The sequence below is a fragment of the Trachypithecus francoisi genome, unplaced genomic scaffold (assembly GCF_009764315.1).
Source record: "Trachypithecus francoisi isolate TF-2019V2 unplaced genomic scaffold, Tfra_2.0 Lachesis_group7, whole genome shotgun sequence".
In the NCBI taxonomy this organism is placed as follows: domain Eukaryota; kingdom Metazoa; phylum Chordata; class Mammalia; order Primates; family Cercopithecidae; genus Trachypithecus; species Trachypithecus francoisi.
In genome coordinates this window covers 59,888,265-59,909,644 of record NW_022681472.1, presented here as the reverse complement: position 1 = coordinate 59,909,644, position 21,380 = coordinate 59,888,265, and the positions used below count along the sequence as shown (strand labels likewise).

The 21,380-nt window shown below is 33.5% G+C and overlaps 1 protein-coding gene across 9 annotated transcripts in view; it reads right to left on the bottom strand.

Annotated features, from left to right (window-relative positions):
• Positions 1 to 21,380, bottom strand: part of RIMS2 (regulating synaptic membrane exocytosis 2) — a 586,897-nt gene that overhangs the window by 394,465 nt on the left and 171,052 nt on the right. The gene's annotated exons all lie outside the window — the stretch shown is intronic.

Sequence of the window (21,380 nt, the reverse complement as noted above, 5' to 3'; positions counted from 1 at the left end):
ATATCTGGAATATGCTTATGCTCCAAAATTAGATAATATGATATTCCACTGCTATAAAATAGCCTTTATTCTAATTTCCTTGCTTGGCTTGCTACATACACTTCCACTATCCACCAACTATTATTCAGCAGCTTAGAAAAATATTTTCTTCCATCTTCTCTATATCTAACATGTTATGAAAGTTACCTGAAAATGTAATGAAGCCAAACTGATTTGGCTCAAGAGTTGAATACTTTCTTACTAAAACTAAGTGCTGGCTCTTAAAAATTGTTTTCATTCATCATCTGTCTAGTTCATTCCTAGTATTGGTCCACCTAAATTTTCATTTTATCATCATGTCTCCAACCTTTTTTTATTGATCTAACTTGAGATAAGCAATTTAAATAGATAAATAATAATGATCCATTCATTACAAAAGTCCTAGAAATCAGAAAAACTACTATTTTTAATCCATCTTCATTTAGATTAAGGCCAGCTTGCTGATATTATTCTACTAAGTCTCTATATCTGACCCCTCATATTTCCTTGTAGTCTCAGAAGAAGAAACTGCTTATTACCGTCTCAACTTACCCTTCTAACACTGGTAAAACCTAGTGAACCTTGCAATCACACATAATACCCTGTTAACAAAATATTCACACCAACTTTTTCTCTGGAATAAACTCAGATAATATCAACTATTAGTCATGAAAAGCAATAGGATTAGAATCCTGAAGATAACAGAAAAGGTTTAGAAAACTATTATGAGGATTTTGCTAGGACATTAACAGCAGATAATGAGAGAGTGAAGTCAGTTGAAGTTAAAGATGACTAAGATTCAACAGTTCAGTTGTGAATTTCTTAGTCAATGGTTTGTTAGCCCAAAAGCAAGAACAGAGAAAGGACAGAGTAGAATGACCCAACCCGGAAAAATCAGCACTCTTCTCTAATATCTCCCCTGGGTCACAGAATCTTTTTCCCTCATATTTGGAATACAGTCTGTCAATCTATCAATTAGGTTCACTAACAAAAACAGAAGTTATTCTAGTTATTCCAGGTAGGAAGGGTTTTAATTCAGGAACCAGAAGCTACACAACAGTTGAATGGGCTACAGGAATAAAGGCCAGGAAAGTTAATGCTGATGATCTTAGCCTGAAGATGCAAAGACAAGGGTTCTCAAAATGGACATTAGAAAGCTGCTGTGAATGTCAAGAGTCTATGGACATCTGCCAGCAATTATCTCAACCACCTAAAGCATCAGGGTGGCCAATTAACAGGAGTTTGCCCAGGAGCCACTAAGACTTTTATATCTGCCCATCTGCTAGCCAACAACTAACACGTGACAATAATGGCTTCTGTATATCCTCCACCTTTCAAATCTCATGTAAGTACAAAGCCAGGATAAACTCAAAACTGGAACTATAAAGGAATAACTACTGTAGAAAGTGAAAAAATTAGTCTATCCCTTAAATGTTTCATAATTAAGAAAGTAGATGTGACTTTTTTAGCATTTACATTTATATATAAAACATTTAGACTTAATTACAAATCTTTTAGATTACAATTGTTAAATAAAACCATAGATTCCTACAGTTTAAAATTTACAATCAAAACAAAACATTCAAAAAAATTTACAGTAAGCAGCACCCTATGTTTGTGTATATATGTGTATGCACACTGTGCATCATTCATTTTACTTTTGTCATTACTTTTATACATTTGACTAAAAAAAACACTCTAGCATGATAGTAGTCTATCATGAAAAGAACATCAGATTTAAGGAATCTACAGTTCTTAGTCATACTTTTGTAATTAGCCAGTTATTTCAAACTATATAACCATTAAATCCTTAGGAATTTGTGCTTTAAATTGAGAGACATAGATTTTACATGTTAACTCATATGTTACTTTAATAAACATATATTAGGTAAGAAATAAATGCCACACACTATCATATAAATTAGGAATACAGAAATGATTAAGATACATTCCTTGTTCTTAAGAGGGTGAATGATTCTAAAACCATCTTCCATTTCGTAGGTAGTATGATTTTATTGATACCACAAATTCATCAAGTTAATAAGCCTACATGAAAGCTTAATGCATTAAGGATTTCCCATAATATATTTAATGCAAACTGAGTATTATAGAAGTACGAAAAAAAAGGAACACTTCATTCCTATCTTAAAGAATTAACATGAATTTTTGAAAGTAGAGTATAAAGTGAATACAGTATATTTTATCTTACTGAAAAATAAGAATATTTATTTCCTATTGAGGACTTCAGTTCCAAGAGAAAGGTTATTAATAATTAGCTCCTAGCAAGCCACCTAGGTATTTTTTAAAAATCACACCTTAGGAAAATTGAATTCATTGTTAAATCCAGCAATCACATTGTTCTAGAGATTATGAAATTTGCCAGAAATATGTGAATCATACTGTAGATGTCGATTTGTACTGGATTTAAGATTATAACCACTATAAAAATAGAACAGTGGTTATAATCGGAAATTGGGATGACTATTGTCACTATTAAAAAGACTTAGGTTTTCAAAAATACACTTTAAGGTATAGTACTATATAAGAAACAAGGCACAATTTCATTCTAACAATATATGTATCAAACAATGAAGAACCTGCAATCATTTCTAAATAATAAATATTCTATCAAACAATTTTTACCAACTATATTATGAATTACTTCATATAAACTGTCCTTTAAATTTTGAACTTCTATATTTCATGATACTATATTCCTTTCAGGAACTAAATAAAATCAATGTAAATTCAAGTAATGTGTTTCTAGTCTATATCTTTGCTACTGGCCTTTATAAACAAGACTTAGCATTTATTATCATCAGGTGGAAAACATTTAATAGATAAAACAATATCATTGCTAATTTATACATTTCTCTAAAGAACCATAAGGCATTTAGCAGTATTTAATTCATCTATTATAATACAAAGGAAAAGGAACAATTCATCTAGGATTTTACATTTCACTTAATCCTTCAAAGATCCTGAGAAATTAAGAGGCAGAATCCAAAATTATGCCTTTCTTTAGTATAAAATGTGTCTGTGGCATCATATAGTGCCTTAATCTTTACTCCTATGCATTTTATTAATCCCTATTTCTGTTATAACAATATCAGTATATATTTATATTCACTTTATATTTATCTAATATCGATTCACTTCTCTTTACTGCCACCTGCATTGTTAGAATTGTTTTCTCTTTCACCATAGTATTCTCTCCTTAATTAGAAACAGTTTATGGAAAACCACATTTTAAATATCCTAAATCTACTGTAATAAGTATCATTTCTATTCCTTGCTTACAATTGTTTGTCATGTGGACTATTCAATCTATTTCTAAATATTCTAGCTTGTATAACACATCTGATGCTCCATTATAAATGTTATTCTAACTATGCAAAATAGTATGTGTAGGAAATCCTACCAATTAGACTCCTTAAATTCCATGTCCAAAAAGCATACTGACTGATGGGAAAACTCCAATGAAGTTTCTTTCCCAATTAAAATCACTTCCAGATTTCCCAAAGGCATCCAGGGTTTACATGCCATAAATTAATTCATGTTTTTACCATAACTTCCATTTTAATATTTACAGCCTTTACCATCTTAAGTGATTTGTGTTACTAATACCACTTATAATACTGACCATATTGATAAAATAATCATCAAATCTCTGAAAATATAGTCTAATGAACATTTGAAAACATTTATAAACATTGAAAAATTACACGGAAACCTACATTGTAATATTTACATATTTTAACTCAACTGAAGAAATATGCAATTTTTAAAAATTATAACACTGGACATACAGTGCAGAATTTGAAGATTACTAATTTTTGTCAATTCAAATTTTACATTAAATTAAGTACTACCTATATGAAAATTTTTGTGACTCATAAGCATTAATAGTAGAGATCATTAAAAAATTGTTACTTTATAAATAAAAAGATGTAAATCACACTTAAAAAATCAATAACCTGAAAAAATACCTACTTGTTTTAAAAAATCTGTATAAAGCACGGATATTGCTAAATAAACTAATATAATACTTCATGAATACAATTACACAATGCTAACTAACCATACAGTTTAAATATAACATTTCAACCAAATTCTAAAATTTTAAGCTGTTAAAACACATTAAATCAAGGATTTAACAGAAGTATATGATCCTGTAAAACACGAAAACAAAGGCCCATTTCTATAATTCCTACAAAAAGCTTTTAATAAATCAATTTCTACTTATAAAAAATCAAAAATATATAAATTTTTACATATCACAATTAATATTTAATCTATTTTTATCGTTTTACCTTTGTTCAACCAATGCACATCTGTCGAGCATGAAGCATCATGTTGACGAAAATACATCAACAGTGTGCCAGGCAGTGCTTTCATTTAATCCTTCTAGCCCTGGCAAAATCATAGGAGCCATCCTTAATCAGATGATTTGAAAGTCTCTACTTGCTTACAATTGTTTTATTTCAAAACTCAGTTACTAAAAAATTACACAAAAACAACATTCATTCAAGGATGGAGTCATAGAATCCTCTAGTGATGGGCCTGTTAAGAAAAAGGTTATTCTTTAATGCTGTTACTATGTGGCTGTATATAGCTCCAGATCAAGTAAGAATGTACCCTGTAAGGAGGATTATGGTACTTAGCTGATTAGTGCCTCACAATACTGAACACCAAATGCAAGCTACATCCAAGGCATTTCTGGGCACTATGCTTGAAACTGATGGATTCAGAAATTTATAAATCACCCTCTCCTATATGAATTGCAGTACTTCTAAAATAACAAGTCTATGTGCTTGTTATTGATCATTGTGCTGCTTTAGCTTTCACCATAAAATGTACAGTAACAGTTTAACAGGCCTATTCTGTAACTTCTTTTCAATTATTCAATAACAAATTTCTTAATCTTAGTAAAGAGGCAACGTTTCCCCAAAGGTTCAAGAAGCAGCAGTTTTTGTAGAAATTTAATAAAAAGTAATGTGCTCCATTAACTAAGAAGTTGGTTAGACACTAACTTTAAATCAAATTTTGCTCATTTTAATTTGTCAATTAACATCTCAATGCTCATTCAGTGATTTTAAAAAAATTAAAAAGAGAATAAGGCCACACAAATTCCTTCCTAGCAAAAGTCAGTTATCTGGATATTAATATTACAACTCTGAAAGTTATATTTAAATGATTGCAAATAATTTTATATAAAACTGAGAAAAGGCCAGTGTTACATGAGTAGAAAAAGATTAAAAAGGGCTGTGCTGTTTTTAGATCTCATAAACAGCAAGTTTAAATGAGGGTCTAGGAATATATGGTAGCACCATTCAACTATTTGTATAGGTATTCACCTCTATAATTTTATTTTAGAATTAAATGTAGGTCTTGAAAAGATGGGGGGGGACATGTGGATAGAGAATGTGATTTTTTTACCTCTCAGATTTCTAATAAAGACTGGCAGATTATTCAAAGAGAAATGTAATAAAATTTCAAAATAATTCATTTTCATAGGAATGTAAAACCAATAATAAATTTCAACCATACAGACCCCACAGTTCATATTAAACTGAAAAAAAAATCCATTTGCCCACAGCTTATTTTTATTCTTAAGTCAAGAAAATTTCAGAAACACTGCAGTTAATAGCAATCCTTCTTCCTCTTTACTTTTCCTTCCATTCACTTTACCACCTCAGTGAGTTCTCTTAGTGATGTTCCTCTAACTGTAATGCACACTCTGGTGCCAATGCCCTTCTCTATCAATCGTCTTGTTTCTAGCTTCTCTTATTCATCTACCCCAGACTTTCATTCGTATCACCTTTAATACCACTACTGTTTTCCCTTCACTCTCTACTGATCTTTCTAGGGCTCCAATTTCCTTCTCCTTTTCTCTTTAGAATGTTTATTCTCCTTTCAGGACTAGTTTCCCCATTTTTAACTCTTTACTCTTAACATGTTTTCTTTTGTTTATTGGTTTTGGAACTACTTCCCATGCATTCAAATTTTTGAGGACCCAAATTAGGATCTAAGAGGTTTTCATGAGAATAATTATTACAATTATATTATCCAGTTAAGATTACAATTGGATCCTAAAGTACAAAACAACAAAAAGATTCTATGAATCAGACGCTAAATTAATTTTTATTTTATTTTACTCATGACAGTATTTTCAACTTGTGTTTAAAAGATGAAGGTTCTTAAATATTCAAATCTCTAGAAAATGCTGCACAATTGATGATCCCTTCAGGAGATCAATAATGAGTAGTGAGATTGAATCAGCAATAAAAAAATCTTCAAACAAAAAAATAAAGCTCAAGACCAGGTGAATTCACACAGGAAATCTACTAAACATTCAAAGAAGATCTGGTACCAATACTACTGAAACCATCAAAAGATTAAGAAGGAGGGGGCCGGGCGCGGTGGCTCAAGCCTGTAATCCCAGAACTTTGGGAGGCCGAGACGGGTGGATCACGAGGTCAGGAGATCGAGACCATCCTGGCCTACACGGTGAAACCCCGTCTCTATTAAAAAATACAAAAAAAACTAGCCGGGCGAGATGGCGGGCGCCTGTAGTCCCAGCTACTCCGGAGGCTGAGGCAGGAGAATGGCGTAAACCCGGGAGGCGCAGCTTGCAATGAGCCGAGATCGCGCCACTGCACTTCAGACTGGGCGACAGAGCGAGACTCCATCTCAAAAAAAAAAGATTAAGAAGGAGGGAATCCTACCTGACTCATGCTATGAAGTCAGTATCACCCTGATACCAGAGCCAGGAAAGGACACAAGAAAAAGAGAGAGATAGAGATCAATATCTCCGATGAACTGAGATACAAAAATCCTCAACAAATACTAGCAAACCAAACCCAACAGCATATCAAAAAGATAACTCACCACAATCAAGTAGGTTCCATTCCAGGCATGAAAGGATGATTCAACATATACAAGTCAATAAGTGGGATTCACCACACATAAAATACCTAGGAATATACTTAACCAAGGAGGTTGCATTAGTCTCTTCTCACACTGCTAGAAAGAAATACCCAAGACTGGGTAATTTAAAAAGGAAAGAGGCTTAATTGACTCACAGTTCTCCATGGCTGGGGAAGCCTCAGGAAACTTACAATCATGGCAGAAGGAGAGGAAAAGACACGTCTTACATGGCAGCATGCAAGAGTGAGTGTGTGTCAGTACAGGAAAAACTACCATTTATAAAACCATCAGATATCGTGAGAATTCACTCACTACCGAGAGAACAGCATAGGAGAAACCACCCCCATAAATCCAATCACGTCCCAACAGGTCTCTCCCTAAACATCAGGGGATTATAATTCAAGATGAGATTTTGCGGCGGACACAAAGGTTAACCATATTAGAGGTGAAAGATCTCCACAAGTAGAACTACAAAACGTTGATGAAAGAAATCACAGATGAGAAAACAAATGGATAAACATCCCATGCTCATGGATTGGAAGAATCAATATCATTAAAATGATCATACTGCTCAAAGCAATCGACAGACTCAACACAAGTCCTACTAAAATATCAGCATCGTTTTTTCACAGAGTTAAAAAAAATCCTTAAGTTCATATAGAACCAAAAACAGAGCTCCGAATAGACAAAGGAATTCTAAGCAAAATGAACAAAGCTGGAGGCATCACATTACCTGACTTCAAATTAAACTATAAGGCTACAGTAAATAAAACAGAATGGCATTTGTATAAAAGTAGACATATAGACCAATGGAACAGAACAGATAACTTAGAAATAACAGCAAATACCTATAACCAACAAAACATACACCTAGCAGCAGCATAAACAGACAATCCACAAAGTGGGAGAAAATCTTTACAATTTATACATCTGACAAATGACTAATATCCAGAATCTACAAGGAACTCAAACAAACAATCAAGAAAAAAACAATCCCATCAAAAAGTGGGCTAAGGACATGAATAAACAATTCTCAAAAAAAGATATACAAATGGCCAACAGACATATGAAAAAATACTCAACATCACTAATAATCAGGGAAATGCAAATCAAACCCACCATGTGATACCACCTTACTCCTGCAAGAATGGCCATAATCAAAATGTCAAAAAATAATAAATGTTGCTGTAGATTCAGTGAAAAGAGAACACTTTTACACTACTGGTGGGAATGTAAACTAGTACAACCACTATGGAAAACATGAGATTCCTTAAAGAACTAAAAGTAGAACGATCATTTGATCCAGCAATCTCACTACTGGGTATCTACTCAAGAGAAAAGAAGTCATTATACGAAAAAGGTACTTGCACATGCATGTTTATAGCAGCATAATTCACAATTACAAAAATATGGAAGCAGCCCAAATGCCCATCCATCAACGAGTGGATAAAGAAACTGATATGTATATGTGTGTGTGTGTGTGTGTGTGTGTATACCCCTTTCTATAATTCCTACAAAAAGCTTTTAATAAACCAATTTCTATTTATAAAAGCACAAAATATATAAACAAAACAAAATATATAAATATATAAACAAATGTTTTGCATATATATATATATATGTATATATATACATACAGTCCACACACAATGGAATACTACTAAGCCACAAAAAGGAATGTAATAATGGCATTCACAGCAACCTGGATAGGAATGGAGACTATCATTCTAAATGAAGTAACTTAGGAATGGAAAACCAAACATCGTATATTCTCATTCATAAGTGTGAGCTAAGCTATGAGGATGAAAGGCATAAGGATGATGGACTTTGGGGACTCAGGGGGAAAGGGTGGGAAGGGGGTGAGGAATGAAAGGCTACAAATTGGGTTCAGTGTATACTGCTCGGGTGATGGGTGCACCAAAATCTCACAAATCACCACTAAAGAACTTACTCATGTAACCAAATACCACCTGTTCCCCCAAAAACCTATGGAAACAAAAATTTAAAAAGAATCAGACCACCCTACTTCTTCAAAAGGTGTTTTTTTTTTTTAAATAAAGGTTTGGATTAAAAAAAAAAAAACCATACACTGGGGAAGGAATACCTTGTTCAATAAATGGTGCTTGGAAAATTGGATAGCCACGTTCAGAATAACGAAACTGGATCCCTATCTCTCTCCATTGTCAAAAATTAACTCCAGAGGGATTAAAGACTTAAATATACGATCTAAAACCATAAAAATTCTAGAAGAAAACTTAGGAAAAACTCTTCCAGACATTGACTTGACAAATAATTTATGACTAATATCCCAAAAGCAAATGCAACAGAAGCAAAAATAAATAAGACTTAATTAAACTAAAAAGCTTCTGCACAGCAAAAGAAATAATCAACAGAGCAGACAGACAACCTAGAGAACAGGAGAAAATATTCACAAACTGTATATGCAACAAAGGACGAATATCTAGATTGTACAAAGAAGTCAAACAAATCAGCAAAAAACCCCAAATAATCCCACTAAAAGTAGACAAAAAACATGAATAGACATTTCTCAAAAGAAGATACAGAAGTTGCCAACAAACATGAAAAAATTATTAACATCTCTAACCACAAGGAAAATGCAAATTAAAATCACAGTGAGTACCATATTACCCTAGTCAAGAATGGCCATTATTAAAAAGTCAGAAAACAATAGATGTTGGCAAAAGTGTGCTGAAAATTGAACACTTACACACCACTGATAGAACTGTAAATTAGTACAGCCTCTGTGGAAAACAGTATAGACATTTCTCAAAGAACTAAAACTAGATCTACCATTCAATTCACCAAACCCATTACTGAGAGTATCCATCCAAAGAAAAAGAAGTCATTATATTAAAAAGACACCTGCACACGTTTATCACGGTACAATTTATGATGGCAAAGATGAGGAATCAACCTAAGTGCCCATCATCTGATGAGTGGATAAAGAAAATGTGGTACATACATACCATGGAATACTACTCAGCAATAAAAAATAATGAAATCATCTCCTTTGCAGCAACTTGGAAGGAACTGGAGGCCATTATCCTACATGAAGTAACTCAGGAATGGAAAACCAAATATTGTATGTTATTACTCATAAGTGGGAGCTAAGCCATGGGTATAAAAGGTACACGGAGTATGTAATGGACATTGGAGACTCAGAATTGGGGAAAGTGAGATGGGAGTGAGAGATAAAACATCACCTATTGGGTACAATATACAATATATAGGGGACAGGTATACTAAAAGCTCAGGCTTCACTATTACACAATTCGTCCATGAAACCAAAAACCACTTGTACCCCTAAAGCTATAGAAATAAAAAAATTTAATCTTTTTTTAATAATTCTGCTCTTGAAGTAAATCTATCTTCAATAAAGCTCTCTTATCTTCTTTCCAGTTTCTTTCCCAATACTCCTATAGAAATTTCCTCTGCCAGTGATGCATTAGAGCCAGCAAAAAACCAAAAGAAAGAAAGAAACAAAAGAGTGTGGTGCGTGCTGGAGCTAGGCCCCAAATAAGATGAAGAAGCAGATGCAACCAAAGACGCTGGTGAGGCTGAGCTTTGTGAAAGAAGGTTGTTAAATTTCAACAAGTGTTTGTATGTGATCTGATCATATTTTAAACATGGTGTTCTTTATTAAACACATTAAAAGAGGGATATCAACTAAGAGGCATGTCTGAGACCACGAGAATGATGAGTCACCGGATTAGACAACACAGTTAGAATTTTCTTTTAAATGTGGACATGTTTTTAACATAAATTCCCCCAAATTATGTGTTTTAAAACTTTTATAGAAAAGTTTCTTTAGCAATTTTAAAAGTAACTGATAGAAAATAATTTCACACTGTGAAATTACTTGTTTAGCCTTTAATTTATATCTATTCTCTAAAAACATGTTAGATTACAAGCTAAAAGTAGGTGACTTTTAGGGTTACTAAGTCTTCCGAATGAAGAAAATAGGAAATGTACGCTGGAAGCAACTGTAATGAATATTTGTTATTGGCTTTCTATCATCTATTTCTCTTTATTCTTGAAACAGAAAGAATGTTTCCTCCCTTCTAAGCTTTGTGGTTTTGATTGAACTGGCCTCAACTGTTTCGGGGTTGAGCCATGATTAGCAGAGCTAATGAGAATGTACCATTCCTGTTCAAAATGACTAGCACAATGACCTAAGCTGGTCCAACCACAGTGCCTCTTAAGGACATTGGTCTGAGGGTACTGAGCCATAAACTTATTGTTTCACGATTTAGAGTTCATGTAACTCTCACAGTTACTAGAAGACAATTTAAGGGTATAAGTCAGAGAGCCTTCCCCAAATGGAGTCAATATCCACATAGTGACAATTAAAAATAGAAATAAAGAAATTAGGTTCTAAGTCGCTTTACTGGAGATTCAGGATCAATCCCCACCTGAATCAACTCACGTACTTCTGAAGTTTCAATGAGGTAAACAAATTATCTTTAAGTTTAAAGCCAGCTTCATTTGGGGTTTCTATTACTTGAACCTAAACTTTTCTTTGTTGACACAGAATCTGTGACATAGACAGACCCTAAAATCTGTATGTTGCTTTCTCATCAGCTGTCATGATGCTTCTGAGCTCCGTTTCTATGAAAATTGTTTTTTTTTTCCTTTCTGAAATATAGGCACTTTGGCACCTTTATATATGCTGTAGTCATATGGTTTCTTTAAAGTATTTCCAGTTTTACAGTAAAAATAGTCACTTAATGAGATGAAAATCTTTCCTGAGATTAAAAATCAAAAGATTGTATATTTAATATTGAATTTTACATGATAATTCTGACATTGGGCTTATTCTATTTAAGGCTAGAAAGAGATAACAACAAACCACATGCAACATGTTTCAAGTGACAGCAACAAGCTGCCTTTTTAAAGTAATTCTCAGTAAACTATTCCTCGGCCAACTGCTCACCTAATTCAGAAACAGAAAAAAGAGGTAGATGACACATGAAATATTACCTCCATTACTGACAAAACAGAAATTGCAGAACTGGTCTCCATGTAAAAAGTGGGATTCCTAATACAAAAACTCAGAATCATACAGACACACCCATCCAGGCACAGACTACATTGGTCTGAGACTATTTTACAGCCTGTTTCTATAAAACCTGTGGCAGGCAACAGGAGAGAATGTACGTTCTCTGTGAGCATCTTGTTCCCAAGAGAAAGAGGAAAAACAAAGAAATTGCTACTTAGGCTCACTTCCTTATCCCAAGGGGCAGAACAGAAGAGGCAGTAGGAGGAAGCCAGGAATATTATTTTAAAGCAGCTCCATCCGTTAGGGAGGGAATATATGAGAAAAAAGGAGGATACCCTATCTACCAAAACATTTTAAGTCTAGAATTGTGTTCGGTTAAAGCAGCTCTAGTGCACCCAGAACTTCATGATTTAGGGTTCAAATAATACTTTTCTTAAACTGAAAGTTGATAAGATAGCAGTAAGAATTAATAACTTTATAAAATCCATAAAAGGACCAAAGGCAAAGAGAATGTGGCATATATAGTTGGTTGCCTACTGAATATCTAATCTCTCTACTTTCTTACAAATAGAATCCAAATTTTATTCTGGGCAGCAGTGTACCTGGTCTAACAAATTTCTTTTCTGGGTTTTCTCGTGGCGGTGATTCAGGCCAATAAGATTTAGATAGAAGTTTATTAGGTACAGTTTCTACAAAGCTACGTATTCTTAGTGAAAAGACATAAGCCCAATAGGCTGATACATTTCATACTTTATTCCTCCAACTCCTTAACTGTAATGTGGTCCTACTACCTATAACACAATAGCCCTCTTTTAATCTTGAGTTTTAAAGCCACACATTGTAGTAGCAGGGCATTAAGCAAGAGGAACATAGGTCTCTGTTAACTTCCTTGAGCAGTAGTATCATCCTTGAGCAGTCTACCTCCAGACTTCTTTTTACATGAGAAAAACATAAACTTCTTTATTTAAGCATGTGGGTATGAGATCTATGTTACATATAGTTAAACATAATGTCAACTAAAGCCGACTCGTCTCAACTGAGAACTCTCTAAGACATCTAGCTCATTAGTAAATAAACAATAAACTTGTTATAAACAAGTAAATAAAAGGCTACAATAGATACAAATGGTCTAGGAACAAAAATATGTGCAGGTTGTCTGATGACATACAAGCCAAGGAGAGAGTGACTTCAAATAACAGATAGAACAGTACAACATACGTCATAATTCCTTAATCAGTGGCTGCTGGAGCCAAGAGTCTATCATGAGCATCTCCTCCCAATTCTGTGTTCTGTGATGTCACACCGGTGGCTTAAACTCAGCCATGGACACTGACACCATGGAAATACGCTAATGCTGTAAATCAGGTCTTTTTTCTTTGGTGAGCTTGTTGTCAAGTATTTACCAGCACGTCACTGCTTACACACCCCTGTACAGTTAGGCAAGAGTCTAGAAAAAAATGTGCAACGGGCAGCCAAACTGCTAATGCTGTTCATCCAGAGACTTTATTAAAGAATACCTAACGTAGGGTCTGACTCAGTCACTGAGAAAACAAGACAGTAGGAGAGAAAGAATTCGTTCTTGGCATTATAACTATAGAGTTAATTTTACTTTCCAAAAGAACTAAATGTAAAAAAAACCAAACTCCTTTGGTTTTAATTTAAAGACACCCAAAAATCAATACAATTCTTTGAATATGCCATTCTACCCCAATCCTACAGTCTTTTGAGTTGCACGTTGTGACAGAGTTTAAGTGTGTTTATGAAATCAGAACATGTCAGAGCATTAAAAAAACCTTTGTAAATATGGTTTCCAAAGATCTGATGGCTAACGTAATGATAGTAAGCAGGAAGAGTGTCAGACTGCATTTAAAGTAGTAGATGATATGGAAAATAAAAAACCTGAAAGTAGTTACCACTAGATGGCACTAGAATATATAACTGAATCTACACATTTGTATCCACACACACAAAAAATTATACTAGATTTTTATATTATACAAAATCCCTTTGACTTTATTTATTTATTTAGACAGAGTCTTGCTCTGTTGCTCAGGCTGGAGTGCAGTGGTGCAATCTCAGCTCACTGCAACCTCTGCCTCCCAGGTTCAAGCTATTCTCTTGCCTTAGCCTCCCAAGTAGCTGGGATTACAGGCGCTCTCCACCGCTTATTTTTAGTACAGATGGGGTTTCACCATGTTGGCCAGGCTGGTCTTGAACTCTTGACCTCAGGTGATCCATCCACCTTGGCCTCCCAAAGTGCTGGGATTACAGGCATGAGCCACTGCGCCTGGCCCTTTTACATTATTTTCTATTGGAATTATTTATATCATACTTCTTTGCACAAAGAATTTGAAATGGCACAAAAATAAGATGCAGGAAATAGTTAAGTAGAAATTGAAATTGGGATCAAAATCAGAAGTGGCAGCAGAGACCATAAATGAAAGTTGGGTAAAAATTGAAAAAGGCTTATAAAACATGACAAGCATTCTGAACTTTTATCCTGTAGACAAAAGGGATATCATCAGATATTCGTATTAGCAGATATTCTGGTTGTAATCCTATGGTTAAACCTGAGGACCAGGAACAAATCTAGTGTCATAAAGATCAATTGGATTATTCCAATAATCCAAGCAGGAAACTATGAGGTCCTGAATTAAAACAGTGGAAGAGAATGAAACAAAATATATTTATGAGGTTAATTCTGTGGAACCTCAGACGCAGGAAGTAAGAAAAAATAAACATTGACTAAGTTTTTCTTTTCTTGAGGGGCAAAATGAATAAGATTTGGAATAGAGGAAAAAGAAAGTTTGTAGAAAAAATATGTTCTATTGACCAATAAATATATTTAATAAACAACATTGAACAGAAAGAAGTTGACAGTGTTTTCCCATCACTAATAAAAGTCTACATGGCAGATTCTATTTCTATAATGGGTATGAAGACTTGAAGACATTATGCCATTAGTTAATGTGTGTGATAAAGAATGTTATAATTTTTTTTTATTATTGCAGTGGTGTAGTGGTGGTGGTGGTGGTGGTGGTAAGAGTGGTTTAGCTGGCCGGGCGCGGTGGCTCAAGCCTGTAATCCCAGCACTTTAGGAGGCCGAGACAGGTGGATCACGAGGTCAGGAGATCGAGACCATCCTGGCTAACATGGTGAAACTCCATCTCTACTAAAAAGTACAAAAAACTAGCCAGGCGAAATGGCAGGCACCTGTAGTCCCAGCTACTCAGGAGGCTGAGGCAGGAGAATGGCGTAAACCTGGGAGGCGGAGCTTGCAGTGAGCTGAGATCCAGTCACTGCACTCCAGCCTGGGCGACAGAGCGAGACTCTGTCTAAAAAAAAAAAAAAAAAAAAAAAAAAAGAGTGGTTTAGCTAAACTTAGCACTGAGTTGTGGGCACTTTACATGTATCCACTAATTCATTTTTCAAAATAATCCTGTGAAGTACTATTATTATCATCCCCATTTTTCAGATGTGTAAACTGAGCCCAAAGTTATTTACTTTGCCTAAAATCACACAACTGGTAAATAGTAGAAAAGGAATTTAAAACTAGTGAAAAAAAAAAAAAAAGCTGTCCTTATTGCTATCAGCTGTTAGCTGACATAGTTGCTACCAGTTGGGCTCTGATTCCCCCCAGTACACATAAACAATTTCACAGAATATCAACATCAGCCAAAGGCTCACTGTAACTGTTATAGAACAAAGGAAAAACAGTACTATTCCATCATCCTGCCTGAACAGAGATAAAGGCAAAGATGCCATGCAACCAAAAATAACCAAACATGTCCCTCCCCTAACTGCCACAAGTGACTATTACTTCTTCTCCAGTAGAAACTCTACACTGTTCTGTTTGTCCCATCTCCAAGATTAAAATTAAGACCCCAAATTCAACAAAGACTCCATTTTTAAAATCCTCCCTCAAATCACCTAATACAAGGCCAACTTGTGTAAGTGCCCCTTAACTCCTTCTTATTGAGATAACCCACAGTTTCATAAGGTTTGTGTCCTGCCTTGCTGTAGCCAACTTTTTTTTATTAGAAATGTGTTCCTTGTCAGGCGTGGTGGCTCATGCCTGTAACCACAGCACTTTGGGAGGCTGAGGAGGGCAGATCACCTGAGGTCAGGAGTTGGAGACCAGCCTGGCCAAAATGGTGAAACCCGGTCTCTACAAAAAAATTAGCTGGGTGTGGTGGTGGACACCTGTAGTCCCAGCACTTTGGGAGGCCAAGATGGGCAGATCATCTGAGGTCAGGAGTTCGAGACCAGCTTGACCAACATGGTGAAACCCCATCTCTTACTAAAAATAAAAAAATTAGCCAGGCATGGTGGTGGGCACCTGTAATCCCAGCTACTCAAGAGGCTGAGGCAGGAGACTAGCTTGAACTCAGGAGGCAGAGATTGCAGTAAGCAGAGATCATGCCATTGCACTCCAGACTGGGCGAAAGAGTGAAACTCCATCTCAAAAAAAAAAAAAAAAAAGTGTTTCTGGTTGTCTTTGGCTGGTGGACATCAACAGTAGCTCTTCAGGCTCCCTCCAAGGCTTATGTTCTTAAACACAATGTGAACACTCCTCATACATGAAATGCACATATCAGGGAAACTATCAATCTTAAAGCTAATTAAAGAGCTGGAAAAATAATACAAAAAGAGAAAACTAAAAAATTACAAATCTGTCATAAAATAAGTACTTGCAGTTAGTTATGATGAATTTTGGTATAAAACAAGTATTTGCAGTTAAATACTTAACATATATGCCAAATTAATAATGATAATGCTTATATTTATATTAGTTTTTTCTATGTCTTATTCCACAATAGGACTATATTTGTAGCTATTTACAGATCGTCACTCAACAAAATATAGGGAAACATGGTCACAAGTTCCTCATGAGTTATATCAAGTGAACATATTTAATAGGTTCAAATAAATGTTTTTGATATTCTATTAAGTGATAAAAGTTTTACAAAGAAAAAACTAAAATTTACATAAAACCATAACTTTTTACTTAATTTGGATAATACTGTCTGAAAAACTACAAAAAAATTTAATCAAACTTGTTTAATCTTAACACATGGGAAGTTACTCATGCTATTATCACTAATAATGACTACTAAACACATTCCCAATTCAAGAGGAGATTCTTTAAAAAGATACTGCACAGATTCATGACCTTTTTAGAACTTAAATTTAAAAAACACACAAAATTTATAGTTCAGGAACCATAAAGGAGAAAAAAATCCAGAGAGTAAAGTCTATAATGTATTTTCTTTTTTAATAATAAAACAGAAGCAGGGATAAGAATGTATTCACTTACGTTCATTCTGGGCTAGTCAAAAGAATCCAAGTTCAAGGAAAACTAAGATGATTTCTAGGTTTTTACCTTGTAGTTTTCATCATCACTAATGAGTTAAGACAATGTTTCAAATAAAAAATTTATAATACTAGAACCTTATCTAGTTAATCAATTTATGTCTATGTATCCAACCAAGACTGCTAAAAAATTAAAATTACTTCATTGTTACAATCTCTGTGATCCCAACTGTTGAAAATTATCTCTAGCACTACCAAAGATGTCTAGTAAATGTTGGCTATATGATGAACAAAGAATGAATAAACAAATTAAGACAAAAACAAATTGTAACAGAACATTATTACGCATCATGGCCTTAAAATTATAATCTTCAGTATAAAAGTTATTAGAAAGACATAATACCAATGGTAATTATTATTTTGGTATATAAATTTTCAGTAGCAGGCATCTCCAGAAAGTGTTTTATACCGACTAAAGTAAGTAGCAGGCACCTCTGACCTTCCCAGTGAATCATTCCAGTCTCTTAACTTCATAGCCTAACTCTGATTATTAAAGTTCTTTGTTTTGCAGAAAAATGGAATTTTATTTTTTATTTATAATTTTATTTTTTCACAAATTTTTCTAACATTAGAAGTACATGCTATCTTTGTCAAGGTTATTATCATAATTATTATTATCTCACAGCATAGAAACATAAGTAGAACAACTAATTTTGTAATTCCTCTCAATTACTACTTTGGCATTTATTATTGCATTTATGTATTCATTATTAGCTTTTTACCTTAACTATTAATCAAAGACTAACTCCTTACATTGTTTTATAATTAGTTATTTGCCTTAGGAAACTTAAAAGGTTAGTTCTGATGACAAAGAGTAACTGAATATAATTTATTTAAGCCAATTTTTAAAATGGATTATAAACATTTATGTTTTCAGAATAGATTTTTCAAAATATTTGTATCATAAGGAGAATATATAAAAATTGTATTTTGTGAATATTTCAGAATATTAATTATTAAATTAAATGAATGTTATTTCACAATTTTCAATTTTGCTTATTACTTATTTTTTAGTTGACACAATTTATAAAACCTTAAGAATGTTGACAATCTTAATGATATTTAGAAAATTTGATTTTCTGAAACTATAACCGGCTAGCATCTCCTTAAATACTTCCTTTTAAAACAGATTTAATTTTTATTAAACTGAAATTTTGAAGTTTAGTTAAGTAAAAACTTATTTTAATCATAATTTCAAATTTTTATATTAAACATTTAGTAAGGATTATATCACATTTTAAAAAATGTATATGCAATAATTCTTCCTTTCTGTAACCTAAATGTATTTCCCGTTAATTGGTGTTGCTAAGTAAATGACACAGAACCTTATGACAAGATATTCATCCTATATGAACCTAGCTCTGCTATTCTAAATATTTTAACACCTGAAAATATATATATATAAAAAAAAAGTCATGAAAGTGTGAGATTTAGTTCAAAAAATGTGGTTATAAGATTGTGTAATTAGTAGTAAAAGCCAAAATACTTCCTACAATTACAGATTCACTTGTCATCTTGTTCAATAATATCCAATGTTAAGAGGTCTCTCTTTTGAATAGCATTAGTAAACATATTACCATGTCAGATTATACAAAGACAACATTAATCCAAAAGTTTATGAAAGCACAAATCTTTGACAGATGATGCATCTACTGACATTAGTACCTGTGCTTAGGTAAGTAGCAAAATTGGAGTCTCTGAAGAGAAATGACTGTTCACACATACTTTGTTATGCAAAGAAGTACCAAAATAAGTTTCCAAAAAGGGGGAAAAAATTAGGTTTTAAGCAAATACAGCACAACTCTGTATACTTGTGCAATGACAGGAGGTGTAAAGACAAAGATTCATTCTGAAGACCTTGAGATTCAAGTAATTGTTTTATTCTCAGAAAAGCCATTACATGTAGACATGAATTCCACATTAAATGATATTATAAAAATATTGTCTAAATAAAATCTAAGACATTGTAGTCCTGTTATTGTCAGCTTTATACAAAGAAATAGAATCAGCATATCACTCACTTTCTGCTGTTACATTATGAATGTGGTCCCTGTTCACAAGAAGTGCTCTGAAGAGTTTAGGGGACAAAAAAAGTAATCTGAAAATATTTTGTTGATGATACACATAAACATGGCATTTTGGAGCACCAGAATGAACTTCTTAGACAATTTTAAGGACTGCATTTTAAAAATATTACTGTTTTCTAAGAAAGTTTATAAATTCAGAATAAAAAACCTAATCTGGAAAAGTGAAACTAAAATTATGAAATTTGTCATTTGAGTCCTAAAGAGCAACATCCATATGCACTGAAGAGCAAGTGAAATAATTGAAACGCTTGTAGAAATAAGTTGAAATGATACTAAATCCAATTGTATTATCACAGTAATACAATTTTCCACTGTTAGAAAATGAAGAGGTGTTAAAGACTAAAATATTATACTTTAATCAATTTTTTAAAAATATTATCCAAATTCTCAAAATAGAAAAAAAAAGAGTGCTTCTGTTAATCAGAGAAAAGGCAGTAATCTTCTATTTCTGTCACCTTTTAAGGAAAGTTTTTTTCTGATAATGAACATAAAGAATTTAAAGACATCATATTTAAATACATTAAGTTATCAGGAAATGAAGTAGCCATTTGAAACATAAAAACTGATATTGATGCTGGGCGTGGTGGCTCACACCTGTAATTCCAGCATTTTGGGAGGCTGAGGTGGACGTATCGCCTGAGGTCAGGAGTTCAAGACCAGCCTGGCCAACATGGCAAAACCCCGTCTCTACTAAAAATACAGAAATTAGCTGGGTGTGGTGGTGTGCACCTGTAATTCCAGTTACTTAGGAGGTGAGGTAGGAGAATCGTTTGAACCCAGGAGGCGGAGGTTGCAGTGAGCCGAGATCCTGCCACTGCACTCCAGCCTGGGAGACAGAGCAAGACTCCATCTCAAAAAACAAAACAAAAAAGAAAAAAAAAACTGATATTGAAAAGTTATATTCACAGAGAAACTCAAATTTCTCATTAAAAATTTTAATGGTAGTTGGAAAGTTATAATAATTTGTGAGACTTTGCATTTATTTTTATTTTTATAATTATGATAAAATTATAATAAAAATTATTACCAAACCTCATATAAACATCTCCAAATCCCGTATGTTTATTCAAGTATACAATGTATATTAATATTTTCTATGTTTGCTATGAAGGGTAATAGTTCGGGAAACACTGTTATTTGGTCTTGTTTATAAAGTATAATATGGTTAGCATTAATCCATTCTGAATATAAAGCTCAACTCATTTGCCTTACTGATGATGAGAGATAATATCATTTAATTAATTAAGTTCTCTTAAGGAGTTTATTTTGCTTTTCCAAAATAACTTTTAAATAATAAATGGTGTGACAGAATACTTCGGTGCACAAGCACAAGCCACAAGCCACAAGCTCTAGAGTCAGGCACACGTGATGCTCTGTGATTGTTAGTGCTGTAACTCTCTAACTGTTACTTGTATGACCTCAGTTTACTGATCTATTAGTGGGAATAAGAAATTAATTTTCTTAAGAATGATTAATAAAATTAAATGAGATAATATATGTCCAGTGCTTAACACAATACCTAGCGCACAGCAAGTGCTCAATAATGAAAACCATTAATTTTTTTTTACCATATGTCAGGTTATAAATTTAGCATAAAGTAAGTCTCAGGAAATTTTTAAAAATCAAAATCATAACAAGCATTTTCTCAGACCATGGTGGAAGAAAATTAGAATCAACATATAGAAGAACTTTCAAAACCACACAAGTACCTGGAAACTAATCAACTTGCTCCTAAATGACTTTTGGGTAAACAATAAAATTAACACAGAAATCAAACAATTTTTTGAAACAAATGAGGAGAAACCCCTACCAAACTAACATACCAAACCCCCTGTGATACAGCAAAAAGAATGTTGAGAGGAAAGTGTATAGTATTAAATGCCTACATCAAAAAGATAGAAAGGGCCGGGCGCGGTGGCTCACGCCTGTAATCCCAGTACTCTGGGAGGTCG